This window comes from Gopherus flavomarginatus, chromosome 10 (genome assembly GCF_025201925.1).
Source record: "Gopherus flavomarginatus isolate rGopFla2 chromosome 10, rGopFla2.mat.asm, whole genome shotgun sequence".
NCBI classification, from domain to species: Eukaryota; Metazoa; Chordata; order Testudines; family Testudinidae; genus Gopherus; species Gopherus flavomarginatus.
In genome coordinates this window covers 59,088,661-59,103,685 of record NC_066626.1, presented here as the reverse complement: position 1 = coordinate 59,103,685, position 15,025 = coordinate 59,088,661, and the positions used below count along the sequence as shown (strand labels likewise).

The 15,025-nt window shown below is 38.1% G+C and overlaps 1 protein-coding gene across 1 annotated transcript in view; it reads right to left on the bottom strand.

Moving 5' to 3' along the window:
* The window catches only part of GTDC1 (glycosyltransferase like domain containing 1), a 288,981-nt gene that overhangs the window by 145,208 nt on the left and 128,748 nt on the right, over window positions 1–15,025 (bottom strand).

Genomic DNA, 15,025 nt, shown 5'->3' with positions numbered 1-15,025 from the left:
CATTCTAATTTTGCAAATACGTCTGGTTAAAGAGTTTCTTTTCTGTAACCTTTGCCAATTTTCCTTTTAAAAAAAAAAAAAAAAAAAAAAGCTGAATTAGTGCTCAAAAAAGTGCTAAATAGACATAGTGGAATGATAATCTTCTGTTTGCAGTGGTTACCTTACAAATTTTCCAATTGCCTGAGGTAACTAAATGTACCATAGCATTCCCAAGATATTCACTCTACTAATTGCAGGGGACTCCAGTCAGAACAGAAGTAACATTGGCTTACAATGTCAAAAGTTTGGCACATTTAATAGGCAACCTCAGAACCTATGGAATATATACAACATGAAGAGCAGCTCCTCCACCCAACCTCATCAACATGACTCAACTCTGATCTGGTAGAGTCACCCCTAGGGGTGTGAAAGAATCTACATGTCCATTAAATAATGGTATTTCTAATGAGATTGTCAGTTAGAGTGCCAAATAAGATGGGACCCACAAATCATTTGATGTAAGTAATCAAACACTTGTCTCAGGGAGCCACAATTTTTTCACTTCAAGTGACCTGGCCAGATTCAAACCTCAGTTGAAAAGATTCCACCCTATATGTGCTAGGCAATTTAGTGATTATAGAAAAAATACAATCCTTGCCCTGAGGAACTTACAATATCATTTTAGATATGAGAGAATGAGTGACAGCAACAAACAGAAGTGTGTGTGTGTGTGTGTGTGTGTGAGAGAGTGTGAGAGAAGGATAAAGGTTACAATAATAAGATTAAATGGTTACCTGGATAAATTACCAGCCAAGTCAAGGTGCACTGGCCAAGTATTAATCTTAACAATACACACTGAGATGGGATTCCAACAAAAATTCAAGATTGGGGCACCTTTCTTAGACTTACAGAGAGTACCAATGGTACTGTATGGACGGACGACCTTCTGAAAGACAGCAAAATTATCCCATACAATGCAATGATAAAATTCTTCCTGACCAATCATAAGTTTCATGTTTTGCCTGGTGACCAGATCAGCAGACCATGTACTCTCAATGATGGTTTACCATAAGGATCAGTTCTAGCACCATCTATATTAGTGACCTTCCTTATACATCATCATGGAAATTTGCTTATGCTGATGAGATTGCGTGATTGTGAAGTCAGAACAATTTACTTATCATAAAACAAATACTAAACAAGGATTTTAAAACCATGGAAGAATATTTCTTAAGCTGAAATGAAAATGAAAACCCCACCAACACTCTAATGTCAGCATTTCATTAAAGCAATCCAAAGGCTATGACAGAACAGCATGTGGACTTCTATTACCAATAGAAAAACACAATCCCATCATCTTGGTGTGACAATAGACCGAAGCCTCACCTGACAAAATAAAGATTAATATAAACCTCATCCAGAAACGGACAGGAAAAACATGGGAAGCTGATGCAAAAACCCTATGAACGTCTTCACTGGTCCTCGTTTAATCTACTACAGATACTGCTCATCCATCCAAACACATAGCTCCCACACATGACTCATTGACTCATCTTTCCAACCCAAGAATCATTACTTAAAAACATCAGAACATAAGAATGGCCATGCTGAGTCAGACCAATGGTCCATCAAGTTCATAAAAGGTAGTTATAAGGAGGAGGGAGAAAAATTGTTTTTATCATCCTTTGAGGATAGAACAAGAAGCAATGGACTTACATTGCAGCAAGGAAGGTTTAGGTCGGACATTAGGAAAAACTTCCTGTCAGGGTGGTTAAGCATAGAAATAAATTGCCTAGGGAGGTTGTGGAATCTCCATCAGTGGAGATTTTTAAAAGCAGGTTAGACAAACACCTGTCAGGAATGGTCTGGATCAGTGATGGGTAACCTGCAGCCCGCAGGCAGCCCATCAAGGTAATCTGACTGCGGGCCACGAGACATTTTGCTGAGGTTGACCATCCGCAGGCACAGCCCCCTGAAGCTCCTGGTGGCTGCGGTTTGCTGTTCCCGACCAATGGGAGCTGCAGGAAGTGGTGGGCCACAGGGATGTGCTGGCTGCCTCTTCCCACAGCCTCCCATTGGCCGGGAACAGTGAACTGCAGTCATTGGGAGCTGCAGGGAGCTGTGCCTGCTGATGGTCAATGTCAGCAAAATGTTTTGCGGCCCGCCATCAGATTACCCTGATGGGCCCCATGTGGCCCACGGACTGCAGGTTGCCCACCACTGGTCCAGATAATATAGTCCTGCCATGAGTGTAGGGGACTGGACTAGATGACCTCATGAGGTCCCTTACAGTCCTAATATTCTATGAATATACCCCAGTATCCTATCTTCCAGCAGTGTCCGGTGCCAGATGCTTCAGAGGGAGCAAACAGAACTGTGCAATTTATTGAGTGATCTATCCCCGTCACCTGATCCTAATCCCTAGCAGTCAGAGGTTTTGGGACACCAAAAGCATGGGGTTGCATTCCTGACCATCTTGGCTAAGTGTTTTTGTGGACCTATCCTTAATGAACATATCTAGTTATTTTTTTAACCCAGTTATTCTTGTGGCCTTCACAGCATCCCCTGGCAACAAGTTCCCCAAGTTGACTGTGCTTTGTGTGAAGTAGTACTTATTTATGTCAGTTTTAAACCTGTTGCCAATAAATTTCATTGTGTGACCCCTGGTTTGTGTGTTATGTGAAGAGGTAAACAACATTTCCTTATTCACTTTCTCCACACGACTCATGATTTTATAGACTTCTATCATATCCCCTCCCTCAGCCATCACTTCTCCAACCTGAACAGTCCCAGTCTTTTTAATCTCTCTTCATATGGAAGCTTTTTAATCTCTCTTCATATGGAAGCTGTTCCATATCCCTAATAATTTTCATTGCCCTTCTCTGGACATTTTCCAATTCTTTATTGAGATGGGGTGACCAAAACTGCATAAAGTATTCAACATGTGGGGGTGCTATGGATTTACATAGTGGCATTATGATATGTTCTAATTATCTACCCCTTTCTCAATGACTCCTGGTTGGTCCTGCTAGTGAAGGCAGGGGACTGGACTCGATGACCCTTCGGGGTCCCTTCCAGTTCTAGGAGATAGGTATATCTCCATTATTTTCTTTTTTCTTTCTTTTCTATTAGCTTTTTTGACTGCTGTTTCACATTGAGTGGATGTTTTCAGAGAACTATCTACAATGACTCCAAGACCTCTTTCCTGAATTGTAATAGCTAATTTAGACCTCATCATTTTGTATGTATGCTTGGGATTATATTTTCCAGCATACATTACTTTGCATTTATCAACACTGAATTTTCTTGACCAGTCACCCACTTTTGTGAGATTCCTTTGTGATTCTTCACAGTCTGCTTTTGGACCAAACTATCCTGACTAATTTTGTATCATCTGAAAACTTTGCCATCTCACTGATTACCAACTTTCCCAGATCTTTTATGAACATGTTGAACAGCACTGGTCCCAGTACTGTTCTATTGGGGAACCTGCTATTTACTTCTCCACACAGTGAAAACTGACCATTTATTCCTACCCTTTGTTTCCTATCTTGATCCATGAGAGGAACTTTCCTCTATCCCATCACTCCTTACTTTGCTTAAAAGACTTCAGTGAGGAACTTTGCTTTCTGCAAGTCTAAGGACACTATATCCACTCGATTGCCCGTGTCCACGTTTGTTAATACAAGGCGTGATTTCCCTGTACAGAAGCCATGTTGACTCTTCCCCAGCATACCATGTTCATCTGTGTGTTTGACAATTCTGTTCTTTATTATAGTTTCAACCAATTTGCCTGATACTGAAGTTAAGCTCACTAGCCTGTTATTGCCAGGATTGCCTCTGGAGACTTTCTTAACAATCAGCAACACATTAGGTATCCACCAGTCATCTGGTACAGAGGTTGTTTTCAGCAATAGGTTACATACCACAATTAGAACTGCAATTTCATATTTGAGTTCTTTCAGAACTTTTGGGTGAATACCATCTGCTTCTGGTAACTTATTGCTGTTAAATTTATCAGTTTGCTCCAAAACCTCCTCTACAGACACCTCAATCTGGGACAATTCCTCAGATCTGTCACTTAAAAAGAATTGCTCAGGTGTAGGAATTTTCTGACATCACCTGCAGTGAAGACTGATTCAAATTAAAATTACAGTAAATCAAATGGTGTAGTAAAATCAACACCACAATCATAGCTTCCCATATTGGCACACATCCACCAACCCTAAATTCATCATGACAAGATAATTTTTTTGGGAGTCCAATTGTATCCAAGGAAACAAAGATCTGCCAATACATGAAGATCTAAATAACAAGCTGAGGTTCAAACTCCAATCTAGAAAACCTTTTTGGTTTGCAGTGCAAGAGCTCAAAGAATCACGGTTTTCCCTAGAAGATCAATGGCAAGCAATGTGGAAAGATGCCAACATTCCATATAAACATCTCATCAGGGATCCAACTGAAGAACCCAGTGGCTCGCCGCCCCCTCCTCCTCCACTGAAACTATGGTACACTTTGAACCACATTCACACATCACATGGCAGATATGCCTATCTTTGCATCAATGGGGACTAAAACACAAATCCTATTTGCGACTGCAGAAACAGACTTCAGACTATGGAACATCTTGTCCACCAGTGTTCCACATAATATCTTGGTGGAAACTCTGCCATCCACTCTGCAACACTTGGTGCAATTAAACTGGATCATGAACTTCAGACCTGAACATCTAACTTTGCTGTTTTTAAGACATATAAAAGAAGACGACTCCTTTCCTTCTTATATGCTGAGCTGGAAAGAGAATTTGATTGATGCAGGTTAGTATCTGTGGTTCTGGCAAAACAAGTATTTCTTTAGGAGAGATCTGAATGGGCAGAGGGAGGAAATATGGCATATTCAGATTGAAACCATACGAGGCAGCATGGAACAAGACAAAGGCAAGAGTGGGAGGAGAGAAAAAAAGGACGGGGAATATTATGAGAAATGAAATCCAAGATATAGGCTACAACAGGGTTGTGCAGGGCCTTCAAGGTGAAGCTGAGCAGTTTCAACTTGATGTGGTGTGTTAAGGGGGGAGCCAGTGCAGAGATTCAAAGAAAAGAGTAATATGGTCATATCAATGGACAATAATCATTGCAGCAGCATTCTGGAAACACTGAAGGGGTGGGTGTCAGAGAAGCATAAAAGGAGGAGGTTTGCCGTAATCAAGGAGGAAAATGATAAGCCATTTAGCCATTGAGACACAAAAAATAGTGCTAAAGTATCTAATTATTAAAAAAGCAGTAAGACTCTTACCAACAAAATCATATTTCATTACCAGTCTCATGAATTAACCAATGACAAGAGCAAGTTTTATAATTATTAGCAACCACCCAATTTAGAATTTAAATGGTTTTGCTTACTTTTCCTACTGTGACTGCAAACAAAATATAAATCCATAATGGTATTATAAAATGTCGTCACTGATCCCCTAAAAATGTCCCAGAGTATTTCTATAACATAAACCTACACACATTAGCTGCCCTCAGCTTTGCTTCTTTACTGGTACAATAGCTTTAACTACCAGCAATAACCAATTTCCTTAGGCATTATAAGCTTAAATAACACCTGACAGTACAAGTCATTGTGAACATGCCCACAGAGGAGTAGTGTACATGGCTAATGGACCCATGTAGCGCACTGGAGGATATGATGAAGAGTATTTCTACTTAACATCTACTACTAGGGTAGGAAAGGAAAGTTTATTATAATGTAATGTGTGACATAAATATATATCAGTTGTCATTCTATGTGACATCTACTTTCATTTTACCTCAGGTTATTATTTAAGTAATAAATCCTAACAAGGTGAGCTTTATCATCCCACTGAGTCTTTCCAGGAGGTAAGGACACAAGGTGATAGCAAAAACGCTGGAAACATGATAATTCCTGACAGCTGCTGCTTGAGCACAAGTTAAATTGAACAGTTTATCTCAGCATAAAGATGTTATAAGGTTTTATGTTTAATTTAAAAAAATTAACATAAAACCCAGAGAAAGCAGAGTTAGGCAATCTTTCACAAACATGACATACTACAATCACTGTATAAGCTGGATTAGTACTTATTATCATGCTACTAGAGAATTAAGCTGTTTTTAGACCACCAAAGAGCTTTAAATTGCAACTTTTGTCTCTGTAAGAGAAACCTATATTTAAAATGTCTGCTAAATTCAAATTAACAGCTACATCATTAGCCTACCATCTCACAAAAAGTCCATTTAAACTGCTATTACAGTATGCTTATCCAAACTCATCAAGACTACAAACATGTTAACACATGCAGTACATTTCTTTACACTATAACTACTGTACATAGTACCCTGACACCTGCATTAAAGATCTTTCTTAAACAACCATCTGCTCTTAGTGGTCACCCCAAAGTGTCCCAAGCATTTTGCAGTGTTTTAAATGATCATTTCTCCAACACAACCAGAATTAATCCCAAATATAGTATCAACATCTCTTCAAAGACAGACTGAACTGCTTTGGACTTCAGTGCCCAGTAAACATACACTCTACAAGCCCCCATCCTGCATATACATAAGCTTGTGCTTAACTTTAATCATGCAAGTAGCCTCTTTGACATCGGTGGAAATACTTATGTGAATTAAGTTAAGCAGATGCTGAGGTATTTGAAGGATCAGGGTCAGATATGAATTTATACAGCACCCAGCACAGGGGGGCCCTGATCCTGAATTATGGTTTATGCCCTTCCCCCCTTCCTTGATGTGGAAAGGAAATATACAACAGCTTTTAACCTCAAGTTATAACTTCCACACACTGGTTTGTGCAAATGCAAATATTTATTAACTACAAAAGATAGATTTTAAGTGATTATAAGGGATAACAAAGAGATCAAAGCAGATTATCTAGCAAATACAAAAAAATGTAATCCAAGTTTAATATACTACAGAGATTGGATATGAGTAGCAAATTCTCACCCTAAATGATTCTTTAAGCTGGCCCTTAAAGGACAAGCTGTATTTGCTTCCAGCTTAAAACCCCAGGTATTCCTTTCACAGGCTAGAAATCCCTCTAGCCTGGGTCCAGCCCTTCCCCCCAGTTCAGTCCTTGTTCTCCAGGTGTTTTCAAGAGTCTTCTTTGGGTGAGGGGTCAGTGAAGAGCCTCGATGATGTCACTTCCATGCCTTAAATAGCTTTTGTATATGACGGGAACTCTTTGTCTCCAAGCTTGGTTCCCACGCCTTTCAGCGGAAAAACACTGGTCTCCAAGATGGAGTCCAGTACCAAGTGATCTGGTCACGTGCCCCCGTAGTGTCATAGTAGCCAAGACTCGGAAGCTGTTTGTAGCATCCTCAGGAAGGCTTCCGGGTGGGAGATGAACTTCTTCTAAAGCCTATTGTTTTCTCTAATGGCCCTTCCAAGCCAGTCATCTAGACTGATTGTATTCTGCCTAGTGGGTGTTTCCCAAGTGTAAACACATTTGTAATAGATGCATAGACAATATTCCTAACTTCAATACCAAAATGATACAAGCATATAAATAGGATAATCAGTCAGTAAATCATAGCCTTTTCAAGGATACCTCATATGACCTATCTTGCATAAAATACATCTTATTTATGCCATAATCACATCATAATAATATCTCTATGAAGAATATGGGGCATAGTGTTACAGTTTTACATTAACTATATCTAAATATTAGAGGAGTTAATAGTATTTTAAAGGGACAAATTTTGCACTGAGACCAGGAAGTAGGGGCAAGATTTGGATAGGGCAATACACATCACGGAGCTCAGCTCCATGGTGACCTCCTGTACACCAGCATGCAAAATATGGGATCAGAGAAAAGGCCAGAAAACTGTGGTAGTACACTCATAACTGGATTCTCCCTGTGGAGCAAGTGTGTCGAGATGAAAGTGGCTACTAGCCTCTGGGATGTAGCAGTGACTTCATATCTTTTAGGGAGCACTCCTCCCTCCCTGCTTTACCGTCCCACAAAGTTACGATGAGACCAGACCAGCTACTCAGGTGCACACGGGCCTGAGGATTTGGATTTATGTTATCTTTTTAAATGAAACATTAATTGTACATAAAATATTTTTATTAATTAAATGTATACTAGATGAGGTATTTTGCTTTAATACCATATATAATTTGGATGTGATCTCTTCTAAAAGTTATATTTTATGTGCATATATTGAGAATGCATAAATTACAATAAAACATAAAAAAGCTTTTCTGTTTTTCTTAAAACAACATGACTGAATTTCTGAACAATAACACTAATACATATCAATATACAATATAATAAATAATAAATTAATTTCTTTTTCATGTGGCATGTACTATTGTCAAGAAGGCTTATATATATTATAAAATATATTCTATAAAAGTAGAAAGTAATTTGAAATGTTTACAAAAAATAATTAAGTCTTACTATTGTAATGTTCTTTATTTTTCAGAACAAGTCACAAAGTTGTCATCCCTTTCATCATAATTAGGCCATGTGTTTGTCATATTTATTTATTTATTGTGTCTTTGTAGTCCATTGATCCGAAAATGACAAATCTGAGCAAATCATCTATTGTTGGTCTCATGGTGTCTCTCTGATGGCTATACAAGCCAATTCTAGAGGTGCACATTTGGCTGCAGATGGTGCATGGGAAGTTCGCAGTCAATGGGTTATGCGCTGCTGGTGCTCTGACGTCGTTCGCGTGCCTCTTATGTACTTTCATAAATATTTACAAATTTTAATTATAAAGAAAAATATTTTTCTTGTAATTACTATATGCACATAGGAAAATATAAGTAGTAAATATTCATGATTCCTATTTGTTCATTTATTTTCAAAGGTTTTATTTTGTTTTTGTTTTTACTTTTAGACTGTACAAAGTGCTCATTTCATCATATGTGCAAAATAGTTTAAATGCCCAATGCCTTTTTGATGTATGTTACAAGAATATTTTCTAGTATTATGCCCCATTGCTCAGTGTATTGGGAAATCTTGATCCCATGTATCATGAGGCTCTGGATATAGTTTCCGAAAGTATGGAACTTCCTGTGTGGTAAACTCAGAAGGATTCCCTGTATATCCCTTCCATCCAACCAAATTTCCCATACATCAACCCCATCTCTATCTGAGCAAAATCCTGTCAGTCCTCTTCCGACTATTTTTGTTGGGTGTGGTATTGGTGGTGGTTTTCCATAACCACTGTTGCATATCCCAGTTCTCTATTCTGTTCCTCCTTAGGCATGTGTCTTCAGACACCTATTAACGATATGCACCGTGGGTGGGATTTTCAAAAGCACTCACTGTTGACCTAACTGCTCCTATTAGAACTAAGGCTACGTCTACACTCAGACCTATATAAGTATTACTACATTGTTCAGGAGTGCGTAAAATGCACACTCCTGAGCTACATAATTATACCAACCTAACCCCCGCATAGACTGTGTTATGTTGATCAGAGGTGCATTAACTATGCCGATGGCGTAGTAGCATCTTCACTAACGTTCTACAGTGGTACAGCTGTGCCATTGTAGTGCTGTGGGTGAAGACAAGCCCTTAAAGACTACTGTTGACTTCAATGGGAAACAAATTAGCCTAATAGTGTACACTATGGAAAATCTTGTCCTTTAACAATTCAGGTGGACAGATAAATGTGCTCACTATTTTGTCTTTAGTCCCAGCTATTTGGGTTCACTGAATGTTACTTCAGCATCTCACCATAACATTTTCATACAATTAGACATAAAGCCAAGCTGCAGTTTAGCTCAGATTCCAATTTTAAGGGTCAGATCTTCAGCTGGTGCAAACCTACTGATTTCTTACACTGATTTACACCAGCTCTCAAATCTACAGCCCTAAATCTGTATTACACTTTTTATGTGCCCTCTGATTCAAGAGACACTGAAAAAGGATTTCAAACAACAGTTAACCAGATATGTACTTTTTATTTAACTATAACATCAAGAAGTAAACTTGAAATAAATTCTTTTAGAGATAAGATTTTTATATTTAACTAAAGATTCTTTAAAGAATGCTTTCTCTGTTTTAGGTAACTGCACTGAAGCATCCTGAATTTTACTAAGAGTATAGTAATAATTTTCTTCCTGATATGTAATTATATTTGACTACAATTAATTACTGACAGATACACATTTTTACTTTAAGGGCACATTGCTCACCATGAAATACATAATCTCCTCTGCTTCAATAAACAGAATGGGTCAAGACCAAACAGATATAGCTGGGATGATGGATGGGAAAAGCCATGGTTTCACATCTTCTTCATCCCTTACAGATACCTTAAAGAATAAATAATGATTTTTAAAAAATGTTCACAAAATACAGTGCAACATCAAGAGTTGAGGACTCCCAGTAGGTGAAATTTAACCATTGGCAGAGGGCTTGTACAAGGCCCTCTGCAACATCAAAACCCTCTGCATAATGAGGCGTAAGAGGAGCACTGTCCCAGAGGAGTGGAGGATGGGAAGCTAGTTCTACCTATTCTAGAATAGATGCACTGAGACAGGCCAGGGAAGAGACCACTGGGTGCATGCTTTTAAAAATCCACAAATTCATTGAGAAAGAGTCTGTAAAGGGCAGACATAGAGTGCCAAATAGTGCCTCTATAATTTCTAGTTTCTAAATTTCATATAGTTCCCTATTTTTTCACAGTTAAACCTCACAGTGAACCAATTTCATGGTTCTGGTTTGTGTTTACATAACGTTCACTAGAACCAGAAGTGGTATCAATGACCTTTCTAGACCACAGCATGTGACTTCCCCAAAGAGCTATCCCAATGAAACAGGTTGAACTCAAAATGTAGCAAACAACAGCAAAAAAATTGTGCAAGTTTTATATGGGCAGTACGAAACACCATAAAGTTCTAACAAGCCATGAGTTCATAAACACAGGGCAAATTCAGACCAAGGCTGATTCTCAATGTTTTTGCTGTTTTGCACAATTAAAGTCATTACTCCATTTAAAGGACTAATAAATTTTCTGCTTTTGGAGAAGAAGTCCTTCTTAAGAACCTCCTGTTGCATCTTGAATACTCTTAAGAACAGAAAAGGATCAGAGCCTCAAGCACCTTATTAAGCAGTTTTACAATTCTGGTGTCACTCAAACATATCAAGTGAGTGATTGTTTCTTATGTCAATTCTGCAAATTGATCTCCAAACACTATGTACACGTTTCAGAGCTGTTGCTGATAGGAGCACATTATTTTGTGAAAAATGTATTTCAAGTTTTTCTAATATTCTATCACTCTGAAATTAAATCTGAGCATCTAAAACCGTAAAGATAACTCCAATGCCTTTTAAAAACTTTTGTGGCAGCTAACTCTTTTGTAGCTAATTTTCACAAATATCGGCACCCCTATGTGTCTACCCTAAAAGTTGTTACCACTGCACAAGAAAAGAGTCTTAAGAAAAGCAGGATTCTCCCAAGAAAACTAACACAGTCCTTGAAAAACTGAGACTGTCACAAAACCTGAGCAGCTGGCAACTCTGTCACCATGAAGTATCCATATGGAAGATCGTGATGTGTCAAACTACCCAAAACGATTTTGGATAGTGTAGAAGATAGAATAAATAATTCAGTATCTTCAACACTTTCAACAGCAGGTAGTAGATATGCTACCTGCTTCTATGATGTGCCAAAATGTAACATGTGAGAGAGAGAGAGAGAAAGAATGTGAGCATCTCCAAACTGTTTTCATGTGGATATATTGCTTGAGGAAGTTCTCTTTTTAGAGGCATATGATTGCTATCAGAAGTTTGTCAGTAACAGGCAACACTGCAGTGCATTAGGAAAAGTATAGGAAAAATCAGATATTCATGAAAATGCTTTTAATATATATGCACACAAAATATAGATGTAATAACAGAAAATCTATGTTACACATTATGTTGAGATTTTACACATGAAAATACCAGGAAATTCAAAGTATGGTTCCCCTTCAACTGTAATGCAGCCCCTTCATGCATATGTAATATTTGTTATTACTTCATAGAGTGATAACTTTTCTATCTTAATACATACTGTACAGTACATGCAATATGGACAGTGGGAATTATAACTTTAAATGCCCTGATTTTTGTCAAAGCAAAATCTCAACCATAAAGGTATATATGATATTTTACATTTATATAATTTTTCATCACTTTTTAAAGAATAATCAAATATTAAAAATAATACAGGTTAGGATCTGAGGATAGAACTTGGCCCAGATCAAAAGTAAATCAATAAGGAATGTTGTATTCTGTATAAACTGTACATGATTATCAATCGATTGTTCACCATCAAAAATTTTCAAACTTGGCAAAGTGCACATTCATTAATGACTACATCCATGCCAGAAATGAACTAAAAAATAAATATGGTTAAGTTATCTGAGATCTCAGAAAGCAGGATAAATACTTTTTCAGCACTTGGATAACACTGCTCTACAGCCAAAATGCTTCTGAAATAAATGTAGTCCAACTTTACTAATTCTGGGTCACTGAGAATGAAAATGATGCTTAAAATTGTTGATTGGCCCTAGTTTTCAAGATATGCTATTGGGTCAGTATATACGACCCTTGACTTGGGAATGGCAGAGGATAAGTGAGTTATAAAGGGAAGGGATTTCAATTTAAACTAGAAATGACTAAAATACATCTTTGACTGGATCTATGAATAAATCTATGACTGGGTTTGGACAGTACTTGCTTTTTAGGCAAAACAATGAATGATGCAATCTGAAGCTGGTATTGCGTCATACATGATATGAATTGCATCATGTTATTCCTAGAAGTCATGGATGATGCAATCATAACGAAGCTTACATCACTCGCTGAACAAATTGCCCTATATTAGCTCTAGAAATCATACAGTGTCGTGCTCTCTTATTTGTCAATGTCTGATTTTGCAAAGGGACACATTTCTGTTTAGCCAAAGTGAGCAGAGATGCCTTGTACTTGTGTGAACAGTGCAGATAACTTCTGCTATGTTTGTGGTGAAATGACTTTTGCATCACAAAAGCGCAGTATAACCACTATGGTTAAGAAAGCCTATCTCCTTTATTTTGGCTGCAAAATTGGAGATCAGGACAAGAGGTGGGCCCCACACATATGCTGCAACACTTGTGCAACAAATCTTCGCCAGTGGTTGAACAGGAAAAGGAAATCTCTGCCTTTTGCAGTGCCAATGATTTGGAGAGAGCCAACAGATCATACCAGCAATTGTTACTTCTGCATGGTGCCTCCAGTTGGGAAGGGTGTGTCAAAGAAGAAAAAGTGGACTGTGTATTATCCAAACATTCCATCAGCTATACGCCCAGTACCCCACGGAGAAGGACTGCTGGTTTCTGATGCACCAGAATCATTCTCACTTGAGTCAGATGAGGAAGAGGATGAAACTTCTGGTCCTGAATCATCAATGTCACAGGACCCACATTTTCTCCCATCCTCCTCCTCTGAACCACACCTCCTAACACAAGGTGAACTGAATGACCTTGTCAGGGATTTGGAACTACCCAAGAGTAAGGCAGAGCTGTTGAGCTTCAGACTACAGCAGTGGAATCTCCTGGCAGGCTATCAGGGCAAATGGAGCCCATCAATGCTTGCAGACTATTGCTGGACAGTCACAAGGGATGCTCCATTTAATGAATACAAGAGACAAGCCAAGAAGTGCCGAGTAGACACTGAATAGGGCTAAACTATGTACATAATAGTTTTTTGCCTTTTGTTTCATAATAAATTTTATTTATATAACCCTTTTGCTGATTTTTAAAGTGTCACATAAACAGGACAGGTGAAATATTATCATGTAAAGCAACCATAAACACATGAAAAGACCTAGGTTTACAATTTATGATTAAAACTCTACTATCTACACAATATACATAGACATAAAATGTAAAAACTTAAATATCTTAGAAACAGTAGCCAATCAGTTGTTTTAATTGTCATATTTGAATTCAGCACATCAAAATACATAATAAATATCACATTTTATCTCTGAAGCAGACGACTTCTCAAAAATTGTAGACCAGTGTAATTCAAAAATGGCCAAACAGAATTTAAGCAAACTTTCAAAAAATATTTAATTTCATCCTGAAGGAAAATTTGTCCAGAATTAAGTGTCTGGAAATGGGATCACACAATAAAAGTTCCTCCTCAGCTACATTAAATACATTTTCAATTGATTTGGATCTATATATACACTAAAAATTGTGTTGCAATCTATAGTGACTGATCATTTTATCTCATGTGCTTTGGTAACATACGTCTCTAACTACAGCAACCCTACTAAGATAGAAAAAGAGAGTGACTGTGAAAAGACAGGTTTCGGAGTAGCAGCCATGTTAGTCTGTATCTGCAAAAAGAACAGGAGTACGTGTGGCATCTTAGAGACTAACAAATTTATTTGAGCATAAGCTTTCGTGGGCTACAGCCCACTTCATCACATGCATGCAGAAGAAAATACAGTAGGAAGATTTTATATACACACACACACACGCACACGCACAGAGAACATGAAACAGTGGGTGTTACCATACACATATTAACAAGAGTGATCAGTTAAGGTGAACTATTACCAGCAGGAGAGAAAAAATCTTTTTGCAGAGGTAATCAAAATGGTCCATTTGCAGCAGTTGACAAGAAGTTGTGAGGAACAGTGGCGGGCAGCGGGGGTGGGGGAGAAGGAGGATAAATATGGAGAAATAGTTTTACTTTGTGTAATGACCCATCCACTCCCAGTCTTTATTCAAGCCTAATTTAATGGTGTCCATTTTGCAAATTAATTCCAGTTCAGTAGTCTCTCATTGGAGTCTGTTTTTGAAGTTTTTTTGGTCTGTAATCGAATGACGAGGGAGATTGAAGTGTTCTCCGACTGTTTTTTTAATGTTATAATTCTTGACGTCTGATTTGTGTCCATTTATTCTTTTACGTAGAGACTGTCCCGTCTGGCCAATGTACGTGGCAGAGGGAATAAATGGACACAAATCAGACGTCTAGAATTATAACATTCAAAAACCAGTCGGGAACA